Here is a 15,960-nt window from a genome sequence, read left to right on the forward strand (position 1 = left end):
GATTATTTAAATATTAAAAAAAACACAAGTGATCACGCAAGGATAAATCAGGGGTCAGGGGAAGAAAATTACTTACAATTGCGGCCTCCTTTGTGTTTTGATGGCACTTCGAGTGTGTGAGCTTCCCAAAGCAAGGGCACTTCGGCCCTTGCACCGTTCTGTCATGTCGGCGTTTTTGTGACTCAGGCCCCTGAATATACACTGCAGCCGCCGCCCAGGCAAAAAGCGGCCGTGAACGCAATGGAGGGGCTTTTGTTGTGACCGAGGTCGAAGATGGACTTCGGGTATTTGTTACTATCGCGAGCGCCGTCTGCCTATGGCAGGGCTGGTGACCGTCAAGCCTTCACGTGTAGGATAAAGTACGGAACTCGCTCGGCAAGCCGCAGCGTCCAGTTTCGTAGGTTAGCGAAAAATACCGCCGAACAAATCTGCCTAATCGCGGAGGAGAAAATGACTGTCTGCAACACCGCGCTTTCTGAAGGAAACACGCAGTGCGCGCAAGCAGAGCCCATTCAATTATCCCAGGCCAACACCCTTCCGGGCTCCACAAAAACGTGAAAAAGAATGAAGGGGTGACGCGTAGAAGAGGGGCATACTTTGCTATGCGCCTCATCCGCAAAGGTCCTCTGCCCAACCACGACATTCATCCAGCTAAAGCACACGTTTCGCCCAATACGCAGACCCATCGCTTTCTTCAGTTAACTGTCTGCCCCCGCCGCTTGCACGTGGTTCTGTTTACACATACAAAGATTGTCTTTTCCCTTTCGGATCTTTATCGCAGTCTTCAAGCTTCAATGGCGGGCGGTCTCTCTTATTTCACGCCGCGAGTCAGTGCGGACCATAGAGTTTCTTTTGCGGACCACTCCTTGCTTCCCCGGTTATCGCTGCGCTGCCTGCCGCCGCTTACGGGATGGCCACTGCGCAGCTGGTAGCGGCTCATGCAGTATTTTGGTTTTCTTTCGCTTCCTTTTGCCTTTCGGCGCGCCAAACAACTTGTGATGGTGATGTCTGTAAGCAAATAGTACGTTTAGGGCACTTCAAAAAAACACATGCGTCCTGATAGAGCGCTTAAACGCCAACAAGAGCTATCCGGGGACGCGGAGTGCGCGCTTCTTCGCCGCTCTTACGGACGTCGGCGACGGCAGCAGCATATCACCACGTCACCTCCGAAGACGTCAGGCCGAAAGGAATTATTTTGTCTCCTCGTTTAGACATGGTACTGGCACAGTGGCAGGTTGGTTTCGTTTTGCAGCGCGGACAACGAATACGAATTTGTTTCGAATATATACGTATACTAGAAAAATATGATTCGGGGATTTGATTACCGAATACTTGGCAATAACTTGTGCCTTTTATGGGAATAGAGGACACATGAAAATGTTAATTATTCCAAGTCTGTGGGTCGTTAAATATGTGCCCACTCCGGCCTGATAGCAAGGGCCAAGGAGAGTTAATGAAACCGCGGAAAAATAAATGGTCTGCAACTCCAGGAGAAACGAAATAGCTCGTACGGGAATTAAACAAAAACCACGTGTCGCTTCGAAAATGCTAAAGCAGCTCGTCTAAACTTAAGCCATTGGTTGAACTTACCAGACTACTAGATGCCAATTGCACTGCAATTTCTCAAGACAGAGGGGGGGGGGAAGGGGGGGGGGGCAGGAGGGGGACGCTTAATGATATCGTTGTGTTCATATGCTGAGCGAAATGAAGGAATGGACGTTTTAGTAATCACACACACACAAGATTCCCGTTCACTTTTATATGGTTTTAGGATTTTTAACGAACAGCTGATCACTCGGCGGACGCATTTTTCTAAGTAAACAGTATATACGTAGCCACAAGCGAAGTATATACGTATATAGTCACAAGCGATAAAAAAGTGTCATTGGAAGAGTGTGGTATCTGATAAGGCCCTCTGATTTCATTTTTTGGCTAGAATCTGCAGGCTGCCTATGTGTGTTTCGAGGAAGCGTTTAGTCGCGGACGTGGATATATAAACTTTCGAAAATTCCTGAAGGTAGGCTTTTCAAGAAAAATAGGAATTCTCTTAAAGGAGCACTGACACCAATTTTCGGCGTTAATATTATTGCACAGTTCGCTTCCTTCACTCAACCGAATACCCTGGCTGAAATATGAGCCGCCTGCGACGCGAAGAACATAGTTCAATGGACCTCTCCCTGTATGTAAACAACATGACGTCACTAAGCACACGTGCGCGACGGGTGGCGCCTGCTGGCGGCCGCGAAGTGAGGTGGTGGTTGGCAGAAAGCGCCTGCGCCGACGGCACGGCCTGGCCGCGCGGCGCCCGAAAGGAAGGATGTGCCGTTGGTTCGGGCCGTCACTGGCTTCCCACATTGCAGGGGGGGGGGGGGGGGGTGTAGCTATCCTAGCTGTGGCCGTCGTACCTCCATGTAGCTTTCGGCATCTACAACCTCCGCTACACTTTCGTTTACCGTACAGTCAACTGAACGGCGACGCTTTCGGATAATCAGTGCGCGGCAGAACAGCCTAAACGAGTAATTCTGAAGGTTGGTGCTGTTGCGACGCATCCCAAAATGTTTTTGAAGATTCTTTGTGTTCGGACACATACCAAGGAAAGCTAATTTATTGTTGCTTTCGAGGTCCGCTTAAGCTAAGCGCGGTGCCGCAGGCAGCTATATAAACGCTCCCTGTTCTTGGTCTCTTTGCGTCGCCCGGAGACAGTGGCGAACACACGATTGCATGTCGAGGGGAAAAAGGAAAGGTAAAGCATGAAAGGATTAAATAGTAAAATAAGCAGCAACGAAACAAAAATATGAAGAGCAAAAGGCAAAAATTATTCCAATAAAAATATCGCGATGATGTCGTTCTCTACGACATTGGCCGATTGTTTTCTTACCTTTACCCCAGTGAAATATCGAAGTGGTTCATCGTCATTGTGAGAGTAACATAGCAGCCACTTATGGTTAGTGCGTATATCTTGCGACAGTGCACTGAAATACTTTCGGTAGTCATTATTTCATGATAGTCAAAAGTGTCCATGTACGCCCGCTGCATACGCCAGCGTCGGGAGGCCGCAACAAATGAATACATTCACTGAGTCTGTTCGCTAAGGGCAAACACATTTTTCGAGTCGCGTGAGCGGCCCATCTCGCCCCGAAGGTACGATGCTACATGTGCCCAAGCAACCACGGACGTCCGTGGGACGTCCGAAATACAGCCGGACATCCAAGGCCCAGTTTGGACGGCCACTGTACGTCCATTTTTGGACGTACATTTTCGGACGTACAGTGGACATCCAGAAACGGATGTACAAGTCCGAATGACATCCGCCAACGGACGTAAAAAGTTACTATGAACCATCAAATAATGGCCTAAATCGGATATAAAAGCAAAAACAAAAAAGCTACTGTGCTTTTTAATTAAAAAGATTTTGTACATCAACACCCTGGCTTGTAGGTTGGAAGTTTCATCTGAATATTTCTAATATTAAGCTTAATTTCTTAATTGTTTTGAAGGACTTCACCAACTCCAACGACGATCTCTTTGTGGAAGGGTATATAAGAATTGAGAACCGCTGACGAAACGTGAAGCAAGTTGCGCTAGCCTTGCCCGGTGTACTGCACTGCTCGTTGTAAGAACATTAGCTTGTCGTTATGTGAATCTGTAAATTTTTACTGAACATCCAAAATACAGCCGATTTCGGACGTCCGACTGGACGTACGGAAGTGTTAAAACCGGACGTCCAACGGACGTACATGGTACGTCCATCGGCCCTGAAACGGACGTCATACGGACGTCCGCTACAGCCGGAATGGACGTACGGCGGACGGCCGACGGACTTCCGGTGGTTGCTTGGGTGAGCACGGCAAGCATCTCAGTTTTCCGGCATCCTCAAGGCAGAATATAATTGATCAAGGTAAAAATTTATTGTACTTACAAGCAATGAATTTCGTTCGTCTTGAACAGATCCCCCCATAACAAAAGACCAAACTCGATCAGGCGGCAGGCGGCTATCGCGGATCCCTCGTCGAAACATTTATTTCGCGTCGCCTAAGCAGGTTAGGCATTCATTGTGTTTTTAATACAGTACTCTACCTCCTCAAAACATGACAATATTTCGCAGCAAGAAAATTTCCGTCTGCCCCCTCCCCCCCCCCCCCTATTTATTTGAGCAAATTTCTGCTGGTGCTGCATGATAGCAGATGGTTGATAAACAGCATCATTTCATTGCACGAATCAGCGCGGACTGCCAGTGTAGATGGTATGACTGCGCTATAGAGAACAGCTGAAGTTCGAGAATGCGAAATGTTGGTACGAGTAAGAGCAGACTATGTCGCTGCTTTGGCTGCCAGCCTCTTCGGCACAATGCGCGCATCCACAATACACGCCGAATTTACCTCTGTGGGGACTCCGAAAAGTCTGATGCCGCTGATTTTGCTCGCAAAATTTGGGTAGCCGAGAGCACAGCAGCCCACCGGCATCAGAAAAGCCAACACGTAAACAAAAATTCCAATTTTGCGCGCGTCTAATGCAGCCTCACTGCATACGCGCCGCGCGCCGGTCCGAATGTTTTGCCAACCACCCTCCCGGCCACGCCCAGCACGTGCGATTTCCGTGACGTCAGGGCCGCCGCGTGACGTACCCCGGGAGAGGTCCATTGGATCGCATTTATCGCGCCGACGGAGCAGCGCGCGGAGCGGCACTCAGCAAATGGACATCAGCGTGACATCACTCCAGGAGAGGAAAAAGAAGTGACGCGACAGCGCTCGTCAAAAACTCGTGACGTCACTTCACGCGCGCCGCCCCACGAGCGGCGAGCGGGCGCAACACCCTCTCAAGCGGGCGCCGGTGACGTCCGCACAAAGCGGTGAGGTCAAACCGGGAGACTGTCATATGCGCCATTCGGGACGAAAGCGCGGGAATTTGAAACAAACGATTTTCAGGCCGTTCAATGTAATTAACTATCGCGGGCTGAAGTATTTGAAGTGCTGTTTCAGGTTCGCCAACCATTAAGCATCGATAAAAGCAATAAAAGTGTAACAAAATTTTCGTGTCAGTGCTCCTTTAAAAAACAAGCTATCAGGTTCGGCGGACGCCAGCAGTTATGAGAAACATGCGAATTACATAGTTAGTTAATTAACTAAAACTCTCTAATCAACTTTTTAATTAGCGAAGTTTGGCGGTTATTGCCAATGGCGAGTTTGTAGCCACGGAGACGACGATAACGGACCAGTTTTTAAAGCAAAGAAAAATGCACTCTGTAGAGCCCTGCAGCCCGCAAAAATCAAGTTTTTTTCCCCCCATGAAACCGAAACGCAGCGCACATGGTGCGCCAGAAGTCTAGTGCAAACGCAACATCCGCTGATGACGTGTTGCAGTGACTGTGTCGCCCAATTCAAAAAGGTTCTGGTGATTCCCCACGCTAGGGAATCAGCTGATATCAACTCCATCGCCTATTGTATTTTTTCAATGATCAACGCTCACCTTATACCACGGCTAGCGTTATCTTTTGTTTCGTTGGTAGGCGCAAGAAAGAGGCTAGCCATTGCCCACAACACGGTCGCCCGTTTCGGGAGTCCTAGTGGGCGTTGGCGACAGTTTTGCTTTTCTTTTTTTATTGTCTCAACCACATGTGACGCGGCTACCAGACGTGCAAGATGTGGAACGTCACCATCCGTTCCTTTTTAAATGCGAATGCATTTCTTAGCCGCGGGTTGTCTTGCGTCGTTGAGCGGCGTGCGCCTAGCAACAGCTGTGGCGCGCGCCTAGCAACCGGAGCAGGTGCGGAGTAGCGGAGGGCAAGGGGAGAGGAGGAGCGCGCTCGGCGTGTGAGGGCGCTCGCATCGCGGAGCTCGGGAGGAGTAGCGGAGAGTGAGTGGAGAGGAGGAGCGCGTTCGGTGGGTGAGGGCGGAGCTCGGGGCGGAGAGGCGTATTCCGGTTTCGGCGATGCATCACCCACGAAAGGGAGAAAAGGAGGAGTGCGAGAGGGAAAGGCGAAGGGTTGCGGGGCTGTTCTGCCGGCGCACACACTCCCCGCTCTTGGCGCGGCGGCCGGCCGGCAGTGAATGCCCATTTCTTTCCTCCATGTGAAGCGGCAAGTGTTTCATTCGCGCGTTGGATTTCGCCTTCTGGGACGGCTGCGCTGTTATTAAACCTCACTCTAGATCTGTATATTTTAACGAAGTTAAGAGAGCTTCGCCTGTGTCTGTGTTGGATTTCGCGTCCGCTTGTGATACCCACCACTGTGCATTTCGAAGTGCTTCAACCGGGTCGTTTGATTAAGTTTTACGCTGCAACAGTGCTCTAGGTAATATTACCTAAATACTTTGTAATCCGTGCTGTTTTGCAATCGCAGTGTAGCATTCGCAAATCGTCGCGTGAACGGTTGCTACGCAAGCGTGCATCCACAGTTCACCCTGTGATCGGCCGCCGCTGTGAAAGTCAACCTTTATTATGAATGAATTCCTGGAGTGTGACAAATAGAAATTTAGCCTAATGCCCCATAAAGTTGGGCCTAAGTCACGCTGGGAATACGCGATAAGTATAATCACTTGTAGCCCACCTTGAAAATGTTGGTACTCAGATTTTCTGACGATTGCTTTCAACCTTGTCACGATGGTTGCACTTTGTGCCCTGCTGCTTTTTATGCGATCGCACAAACAACCGGGTTGCTTGTTCTGTTTTTTTCTTTATCGTATCTAGCGCTCCGCCCAGACGAAACGGCAGTTGGCACTAAAGTTTTGCCCAGGCAGAATTAGAACTGTCAAATACTCCTGCTCTGATCTTCGCCTCTTAGATTTAGACACGCAGGACTACCTTTGCACCGCCTCCTCTTCGCTATCGTGTGTTCACGGGTCTTTTTCTTTTTTGCTTGCAAGCCCCAATGGTGCTAGCACCCACATTTATTTGCGAGTTGGATTATGAAGCCTCCACTGATGACTTACGTTTGCCCACACACACTGACCAAAACAAGCTACAAGGGGCTTTGGTATCCAGTATTCTTACGCTGGAGCATGCTTCAAGGCATGTGATCATAAAAGCACTTAAGTTTACAGCAAATACAGGTTCTCAAATTGACTGAAAAACTGAAACATAACATTAAGACTTATAAATCTTTACCTAGTATGTGTGCCAGTTCTCCATCAATTGCTAAAAAAAAAAAACCCCGCAACACATGCTAATGAACTGATCATGAAAAAGTGACGTAGTGAATAGTAAATCTGTCTGCTAAAAACAATTTTTTAATAAAACTACAGATTTGAATATAGATTACATGTTGCAATGTATGGGCATATGAAACAGCAGAAACCAAGTCCCAAAGTTCGAAAATTCTTTATTAGATGCTTTATAACCTCAAATATGCATACAACATTTTACGTGTCCATCACGGTTTAGGCCAGGAACATCTTGGCTCAAAACTTTCCACAATTTCTCAGTCAGCACCTGCAACACCAAAAGACCAAAAGAAACAAATAAACGCTTCCTTTTACAACCACACCGCAAACGTCAAGTGAATCTAAATTCACAATTAATGGTGTATTTTGTCCCATATATGGCTACATTAATATGTACACAAAAGTTAGTTTAGCCTGCTTTTGAACTATTCTAACTGCTTATTCTGAATTTTTTTTCTACGTGACACCAGAGATCCTTTGCTGATGCAGTCTTGTGTCTAAAACCTGCTTTAGTCCCTTCACACCAAACGGTATTTTTGACTTTTTTGAGAATTTGTACAAGGCCAAATAATGGCTTACACTAGTAGGATTAAAGTTCTGAGCTAGACTGCTTTGATCTCTGATCTCGTTAACAAACTGCACTGCCTTTCCCAATAGCTAAGCAGGTGCTTACAGTGTATCTGACAGAACAGCTGTCACGCAATGGCCATACAGGACAACTGGGTCGGATTATCAGTCAGGAATTATATGAGGGGGCACTAGGCTGAGCCCCGCTCATCGCACCACTGCTGCAAAAACAAAGTGGAAAAATATTCTATTTCGGGGGTTGTAGTTGCCGAGGCCACTCTTGGGCTATGAAGCGTGACACGGTGCTAGGTTCGATTCACGTTAATCCTGACATTTGGGTATCTTAACTCGCAATGAAATCTCCACACACGGGCGTTCGATTTTTTTTTTTTTGCCTTCACTAAAAAAAAAGGAAAAGAAAAAACTCCTTGGGCTCAGCTGCACAATGCTTTAGGGCGGCTGCTGCTCGGGCACAAGTTGGAGCCATTACTTGACTAGGCACAAATCCTCAAGAGTTGAAAACTGATTTCAGCGCAAAGCGGCAAAACAGCACTTTATTAAAAACAAGAGAAGTGGGAAAGACCTTATAACAACACGCGTTAAAGAACGACCTCTTTGAATAAACACAGTGTCACTTTGTAAATCGTCAATGCCTGGATAGCATATCCTTCATGCACAAGTATACTTAGTTGCTCCTTTAGACCAACGATGGCCAGAAGAAGTCAGGCTGCTGAATTGCACGCCTTGTACTTGCTGCTTCGCCTTAATATTACCATAAGTTAGGACCCAAGTATCTGAAATACCCATCTGTTTGATGCTTTGAACGTGCCATGTAGGTGGTGCCGTGCAGTAATCCTCATTGGACAACGAGAACGAATGTAAATTAAATGACTCACGAGCGAAAAATGACGTTACCAAAGTTGGCCAGTTCGCTAATCTGGCACCGCTTTACCATTGAGCCAATGCTGTGGACTTGTTTGTAAACAACCTGTAATTTCTCTGCGCCACGTAACATCATTGATAGTGGTTGCGGACTGAAGTAGCGTAGAAAACCGGGCTAGTTGGTGCAGATTCATCTTCGCAGCGCACAAATAACGGGACAAAAAGGAGGATAACACTGGACAACCACTGAACCAAAACCGATTTTTTATTGAAGAGACAAATATAAAGCCATCGAAGCTATAAAACAAAGATAAAAACATGACACATGAACCCACTATAAGCAACTGTACAGACAAACGCTCTCAAGTACTGCTCTCTTCAAGATACGCCAATTCTGCATCTAAAAGTGCTAAAGACGAGCTCTAACACACGAGTCAGACATTTTTCGAATTTTATGTGCTTCCACTATACTTCCCTCACCTTTTGTTCATCGTGCGAGAACAGTACCGTTGTATCATGAAGGAAAAGCGTACAACCACAATCTTTGAAATGGGTGGGAAGAGGCCAGAAGGCACTCAGTGAACTGGCCAACATCAAAGCGACCACAATTGAAAGGAATGCAATAAACCACGTTTAATCTATAAGGAACAACCTGTTTCTCATGTTTCACACCACAGCTGTTTGCTCGGCCCTTATTACTAATATTCTTTTCGATGGCGGGACAGCTGCTGTTTAACTTAATTTTGGCTGAAAACACCACATTGATGTTATATCTGCTCCCCACTTCTTTCAAGCGGTGAGATACATCGTGCAGGCACGAGATTACAACTACCTTTTCCTTCACAACATCACAAGCAGGAGACAAGTTTTCTTCACCAAATCCAACAACTGAAGACAGGCCAACCCAATGACTCCGTCACCGTAGCCAGCATTTTTGGGTCCAACTAACTGTTCACCAAAGCTAGACTCAATTAGGTGAAAACAAGACTGAAAACAAAACAAGATAGCTGACCTGAGGCAGTTGACAACAATCCCATATTTTGCAATCCTAGAACGTGCTGATGAAGAGTTCCGTAGAAGCTTCTTCGATTGCGGGCTATAGAGCCAACATACATGTTTCTGTTCGAATTTTAACAACAGGTCCAAAAAAACTGGATTGTTCTTTGGTCTAGCGCCTTGGACATAAAGGTCAGACTAAATGCGTGCCGTTTGAATGCTTTTAAAATGTCCACCATTTTTCTTGTAGGGTCATAGTTTCCACAAAGTACTAGGTAATCGTCAACATACCCGAAAGTTTTAATTGCCAAACCCTCCAAGTCACGTTCCAATACACGGTCAACATGAGCCAAGAAATGTCACTAACAAGGTGAGGAAGTTTAGACCGTCTACAGATTCCAGATCTCTGCACAAAGACACTGTCACACCATCCTAAAATAGTTGATGCTAAGTAGAAACGCAGAAGCTCCAAAAAGGATTCCACGGAAATCCCGCAACTTTGCATAAACTTAACCTCGCCGTTGTAGACTGTGATACACTCTTTCACAGAGACCAAAACTTGTTCATGCGGAAGGGAGTAGAAAAGGTTTCCAGCGTCAATGCTGAAAGCAGAGCACCAGCCTGGATTACTGCGCGCACAGTAACCTCATTTGTGTGCTGTGAAGATGAAGAGGCTTGCGCAGCGTGCCCTATCCTGGTCCTCTTGCATTGCAACATCTGCTACCTCAAACACGGAGCTGCGCAGTGGACGCCAGGCCGGCACAGAAATTTTGGCACTCGATGGAGCCCTCTGGCCGACTATGCCACTTATGGTCGTCTCCCATCCCTGCGACCGCAGCACCTTCTGCGGCACTGACGTTGATGACTGGATAAGCACCTACGAGAGTGCGAGCGCTCATAACAGATGGGACGCAACCTTGGTGCTGGCCAACGTAATATTTTACCTCAAGGGCCTAGCCAGACTATTGTTGGTTTGAGACACACGAAGCAGACCTGACAAGCTGGGAAACCTGCAAATTGACATTACATGAGCTGTTCGGAAAGCTTGTTGGCCACCAACTAGCCGCGAAGGAACTTTCTTCCCATGCCAAAACCTCGATGGAGTCATCCGTCGCCTATATTCAGGATGGTGTTGCTCTGTGTCACAAGATAGATGCCGACACATCAGAAACTGGCAAAGTAGGACATGTGCAGAAAGGAATTGCTGATGGCGCTTTCAACCTGCTTGTTTATAAGGACTGCACCACCACAGATGGCATCATTACAGGGTGCAGACCGTTTAAACATCTCGAAAATGGCCTTGCAGCCTCTGGAAAATGTTTCTTTGGTTATCAACGTAACTAGTTGATGCATTTCTTTTTGTTATTCCCCCACTGTAATGCCAACAGGCGCTGTGGGTACCAAATAAAGTAAGAAAGAAACAAGTGAAAGCTCACTGTATTGGCCCACAGTTCACTCGACTGCCTAACACGGGTCCCACATCCAATTACGAGTATACAACTCCACTGGAATGTGCCCTTCTTTGTTCGACGACTTAATGAAAATAGTACGCCGTGAGCTGGAGGCTACGGCTACGGCTGCCCTACTAGCCCCGACCCATGAATGAACGTCACCTTCCATCTCCCTAATTCATGCGATATACAGCAAGAGCTCGCAAGCCACACCATTCCACGCATTTGCTCTGTAGCTCACCCGAAAAACGCTTTCACTGTTCCTCGTGTCTTAACTGGTCCCCACCAATATGCCCTACGCCATTTTCAGACACTAAATTCCGAAGAGTGGAGTACTCCTGAAAACAAGCCAATATGCTTCCACTGCTGTCACGGTGGGCATGTGGCCCGCTACAGCTTTCGACATTGCCACGCTAAGCCTTCGCCTCACCACAAGACTAATCAATGCAGCTCAAGGAGGTAATTTACTAGACGTTACTGTTGATGGTGTTGCAGCCCAGGCTCTCACTGACACAAATGCTCACATCTCTGTAATCAGCTTAACCCTCCGCTGGCATCTCCGCAAAGTTCTGACGCCACCCATGCAAACATTTGTTCAAGTTCTTCTCTCTTTTCGGGACTTCTCTCTTTTGAATTTCCTTCTGCCAAAAATGCTCAAAAGCACCGTTCTCGTTCCACAGATTATGTCCATTTGCTGTCAAATGCTGTAACATACATGCCCCTGTGATCAAGCCCACCCGTTTCTCACAGATTGTTCGACAAGCCGAGCGGAAGCTACTACGAGCACATATCCTTGAGTGCCGCCAGAAGCTACGAGCTTTGGAGAAGCAAACCTTCTTTGCACGCTGGCAACTTGAGTATCTTATTCCTGAGGACTTCCCAGATGTGCAGCTGCACGCAAACTTCACCGCTAGCATGGGAGAAGGCCGTCATAGAACGTCGCAAGAGAGGAAACTGCAAGCACTCCGGCCGGACGTGCACAATGCACCCAAGAGGTCATCAACCTATCTCCGTACACACCGAACGAAGAGGAGGCTAAGGTTTTGTCCCGTGGTGTGAATTTTAACACGGAAGCACCCCCGGAGCCAGGAAAGGTGATTTGTGCGGTCGAACGCGTGGTCGGCCAGCTTCCCTCTGAAGTACGGCAAGAAGCGCGCACCCGTGCTATTGGTGTGCTCTCTGGTTTGCGAAGACATTGTGCAAGACTGCATTTATCGGTAGCGGAGAGGCAAGCCATCAGGAGCCTGCGGAATAACAGCAGTATCGCAATCCTTCCTGCTGACAAAGGCAATGCCACGGTCTTGCTAGATAGCAGTGACTACCACAAGAAGATGTTGGCCCTTCTCGAAGACCAGCAGACATACGCTCCTCTAGCCCGTGACCCAACTAGCAAGTTACAGTCCAAGCTTCAAGAACTGCTAACCAGGCTTTTCAAGCTAGTCCCTCCGCATTACAAGGGCCTCTACTACTCGAGGCCGTCGACTTCTCGAGGTCACCGCTCTACCGACTATCGGGCTACCTTCACCAAGTGTTGAGCCCTCTAGCCGGTAAGATGCTCACGCACGTCGGAAACTCGTCCTCTTTTGTTTCGAAGCTGAAGGACGTAACTCTAACTGAAGACGACGTCATGGTTTCGTTCGACGTCAAGTCTCTTTTCACTAGTGTCCCAGTGGATCTGGCAGTAGCCATGTGCGAAGAAGCACTAAACGCGGACATTAGTCTTTCCGATCGCACTCCCTTTGACGTCCCCGAGCTCTGTGAGTTGCTTATGTTTTGTCTGAGCAACACCTATTTTTCTTACGGGGGAAGCCTCTATCAGCAGACCCATGGCACGGCAATGGGTGCATCAATATCAGTTACTACGGCCAATCTAGTTATGGAGGCTTTAGAGGGGAAGGTAGTGGCAACCTTCACACCGGCACCGAGGTTTTTTTGCCGCTATGTCGACGACTGTTTTTGTATTTTAAAAAAGCAAGATGTCCCGTGTCTTCTGGACCGCCTCAACGCCCAGAATGTGCATATACAGTTCACTGTGGAGTTCGAGCAAGGCAACATGCTTCCCTTTTTTGGATGTTCTTGTTCGCCGCGATGCGGGCACTCTCTCCTTCTCAGTGTACAGGAAGTCCACACACACGGGTCGTTACCCAGTTTTGAATCTTGCCACCCTCTCGGCAACAAGACATCCGTTGTGTCGTCCTTGATGAAGCGCGCCGTACGCATCTGCTCAGATGACAGTGCACTGAAACGTGAATTAGGAATGATTCGCCGCGAACTAATCGCCAATGGCTATCCTAAGCGACTTATTTGCCGAACCAAGAATAAGGTACTACAGCCAAGAATGGCCAACAACAGGACATTCCGAGCACGCGCAGCCATCCCCTACGTCCCAGGAATAAGCGAAGCATTGTCGCACGTCTTTTCAAAATACGACATGCGCATTGCCCATGTACCGACCAGCGAGCTCCGCGACGACTGAAAGAGCACCAACGTGATGTAAGAAATCATAATCACATGACAAATGCCATTGCCATTGCGGAGCACGCGCACAAACATTCCCACAAGATTGACTGGGAGAACACCGCAATTTTAGCTAAGGAAAAGAACACATCATCTTGGCGTCTGCTAGAGTCACTTTTTATCCAATCAACGCCAGCCGCAATGAACCGGACGGACGGGACTTTGCCTCCCGTCTACGCATGCTCTCTACGTCATGTGCTGCCTATATAATTGACGACGACGGCTTGTCTTACGTAGTGAACAAGGGACCCGTATGTGGTTCCGAAACGTCAATATATTTTTATTCTTGGTCAGTGTTCGCTTTTCTTTTGCAAGTTATTATATGGTCTTCCCTATTACAGACGCGCTGCTTCTGTGAAACGTCACTCTGCCACACATCATCATTACTGTGGTAGAGAACCAAACCTGCCTTCCCTTTCAGTTTTTAAACTTCAGTTTCACACCTCAAGTCCTTCCCAAGGGGATTTCGCTTGCAATGCTGTGCCCTTTCTGCCATGAATGCTAGCACTCCTGCAGATTTACCTCCTGCAGTGCAGGCGTACCATCAAGCACCATCAATCAAGGCAGTGGCTGCTTCAGACCTCCCATTGGATCATACCGCCGATCTCCCTCGTCTTCTGGATTCCTGCAAGGACATCTTTGACTTAGACAACCAACCACCAACCCAAACTTCTGCAGTCACCCATCATATCAACACCAATGATGCTTCACTAGTGTACAGGTGGCCCTATTGCGTATCACTTGCTGAACGACTCGTCATCCAAAAGGTATAAAAAAATGCTCAGTAAAGATACAGTCGAACGATCTTCCAGTCTGTGGGTGTCTCCAGTCGTGTTGGTCAGAGAAAAAGATGGGACGTAGTGCTTCTAGATGGATTATGCAAACTTAACTACTATGAAGGAAGGCCTTATACAGTGGGATCTCATTGATACAATTCTGCATAATACGTTTTTCTTTTCATTCCAAGCCAAAATCCCTTAGAAATAATGCATTTTCGTGCATTTGATACGATCACATTTTTGCTAAAAATTGGATGGCACGACAACGAAAGTGAACCTTGACCATTTTTAGAAACCTTACATTTATTCTTCGGTATACTAGCTCAAACCCCATGTCAACAACCCATGACCTGCATGGCAGCGCCGGTTCTGCGACAAAAACACTGCTGCTGGGCGTGGGCGCTCTGTTCAATGAGGGTGATATGTGAGGCGAGGCACTGTGCCATCTAGTGAAACATATCATAATCACAGAGTTTCTCAGTTTGATCATAATCGAGGAAGAAGGTTCCAATGCTCTTGGCAGGCGGCGACTTCCCTCCCCAACTTCTCGCCATGCTCTGTGCTTCCCGCTCCGTTCTTTGTTCTCTTTCTGCGCTGTTCCTGTGTTTGGTGGTGTTGCTTATGAGGCTATTTTTGTTCTTGTTCTATTTGACTAGCTTTGTTCTTCTTAGGCTGCCTTGTTGCTGTGCGGGGTGTGCTGCCAGGCTTGTGGCAATGTCGAGGAAACGGAAGGCACTCAGTATAAAAAGAAAAAGTGGAAATTGTACAGAAATTGGAAGAAAACCCGAAGAGGAAATGCGTGGATTTGGCACACAAGCTCGGTTTGCCAGTGTCAACGCTCAACACTATTGCCGGTCAGCAAGAGGAACTTCAAAAGAATCTGCAAGTTTCCGGCCCTGATGCAAAACAAGCACAAGGTGCGAAGCATGACCAAATGGAAGACATCCTGCTCACATGGTGGGAGGAAGTTAGAGCGGCAGGATGAACGCCGATAAGTCAGTACTACGCGAAAAAGTTGACAACACTGCGCTCTCCTTGGGCATTGAGGACTCCAAAGCGTCTGGTGGCTGGCTTCACCAATTCAAGGCACAACGTGAAGTGTCATACAGAACAGCATCCGCCCAAGTGAAAAATACCAGCAGCTTTTTTTTTTTATTTTTACATTTCCGGATAATTTTCTCCCAGACTTCGAAAAGAAAGTGCAGCACAAATTTACCAGCTACTCCACTGTTGCTCAATAAAATTGAGTTGCTGACGGAGAATGCAGATTTTTCTCCTTTTTTTAACAAACTCTTTGGATAATACGATTTTCACATAATGCTTTTTATTTCCCGATTCCCCTGAAAAACGTATCAACGAGATTTCACTGTACACGATACATAGACAAGACGTGGCTGGCAACTTGTGAAGGGAGGTAACTTCGTGCAACCAAAGCCTGATTAGTCATGCTAATTCCTCCTATATTTCAATATGGTCTAACACCAGCTACCCCACTTCGGCAGAGCCAGTGGGGAACATTTCAACACTACTGTCACTGTGTACTGCAGAACGAACATCCATCCCGAATTTAAAAACCCTGCATACGAAGCTGCATCGCGCAAAGTTGTTCAA

The sequence above is a fragment of the Haemaphysalis longicornis genome, unplaced genomic scaffold (genome assembly GCF_048455015.1).
Source record: "Haemaphysalis longicornis isolate Haplotype H1 unplaced genomic scaffold, Haemaphysalis longicornis Haplotype H1 scaffold_1, whole genome shotgun sequence".
Lineage (NCBI taxonomy): Eukaryota > Metazoa > Arthropoda > Arachnida > Ixodida > Ixodidae > Haemaphysalis > Haemaphysalis longicornis.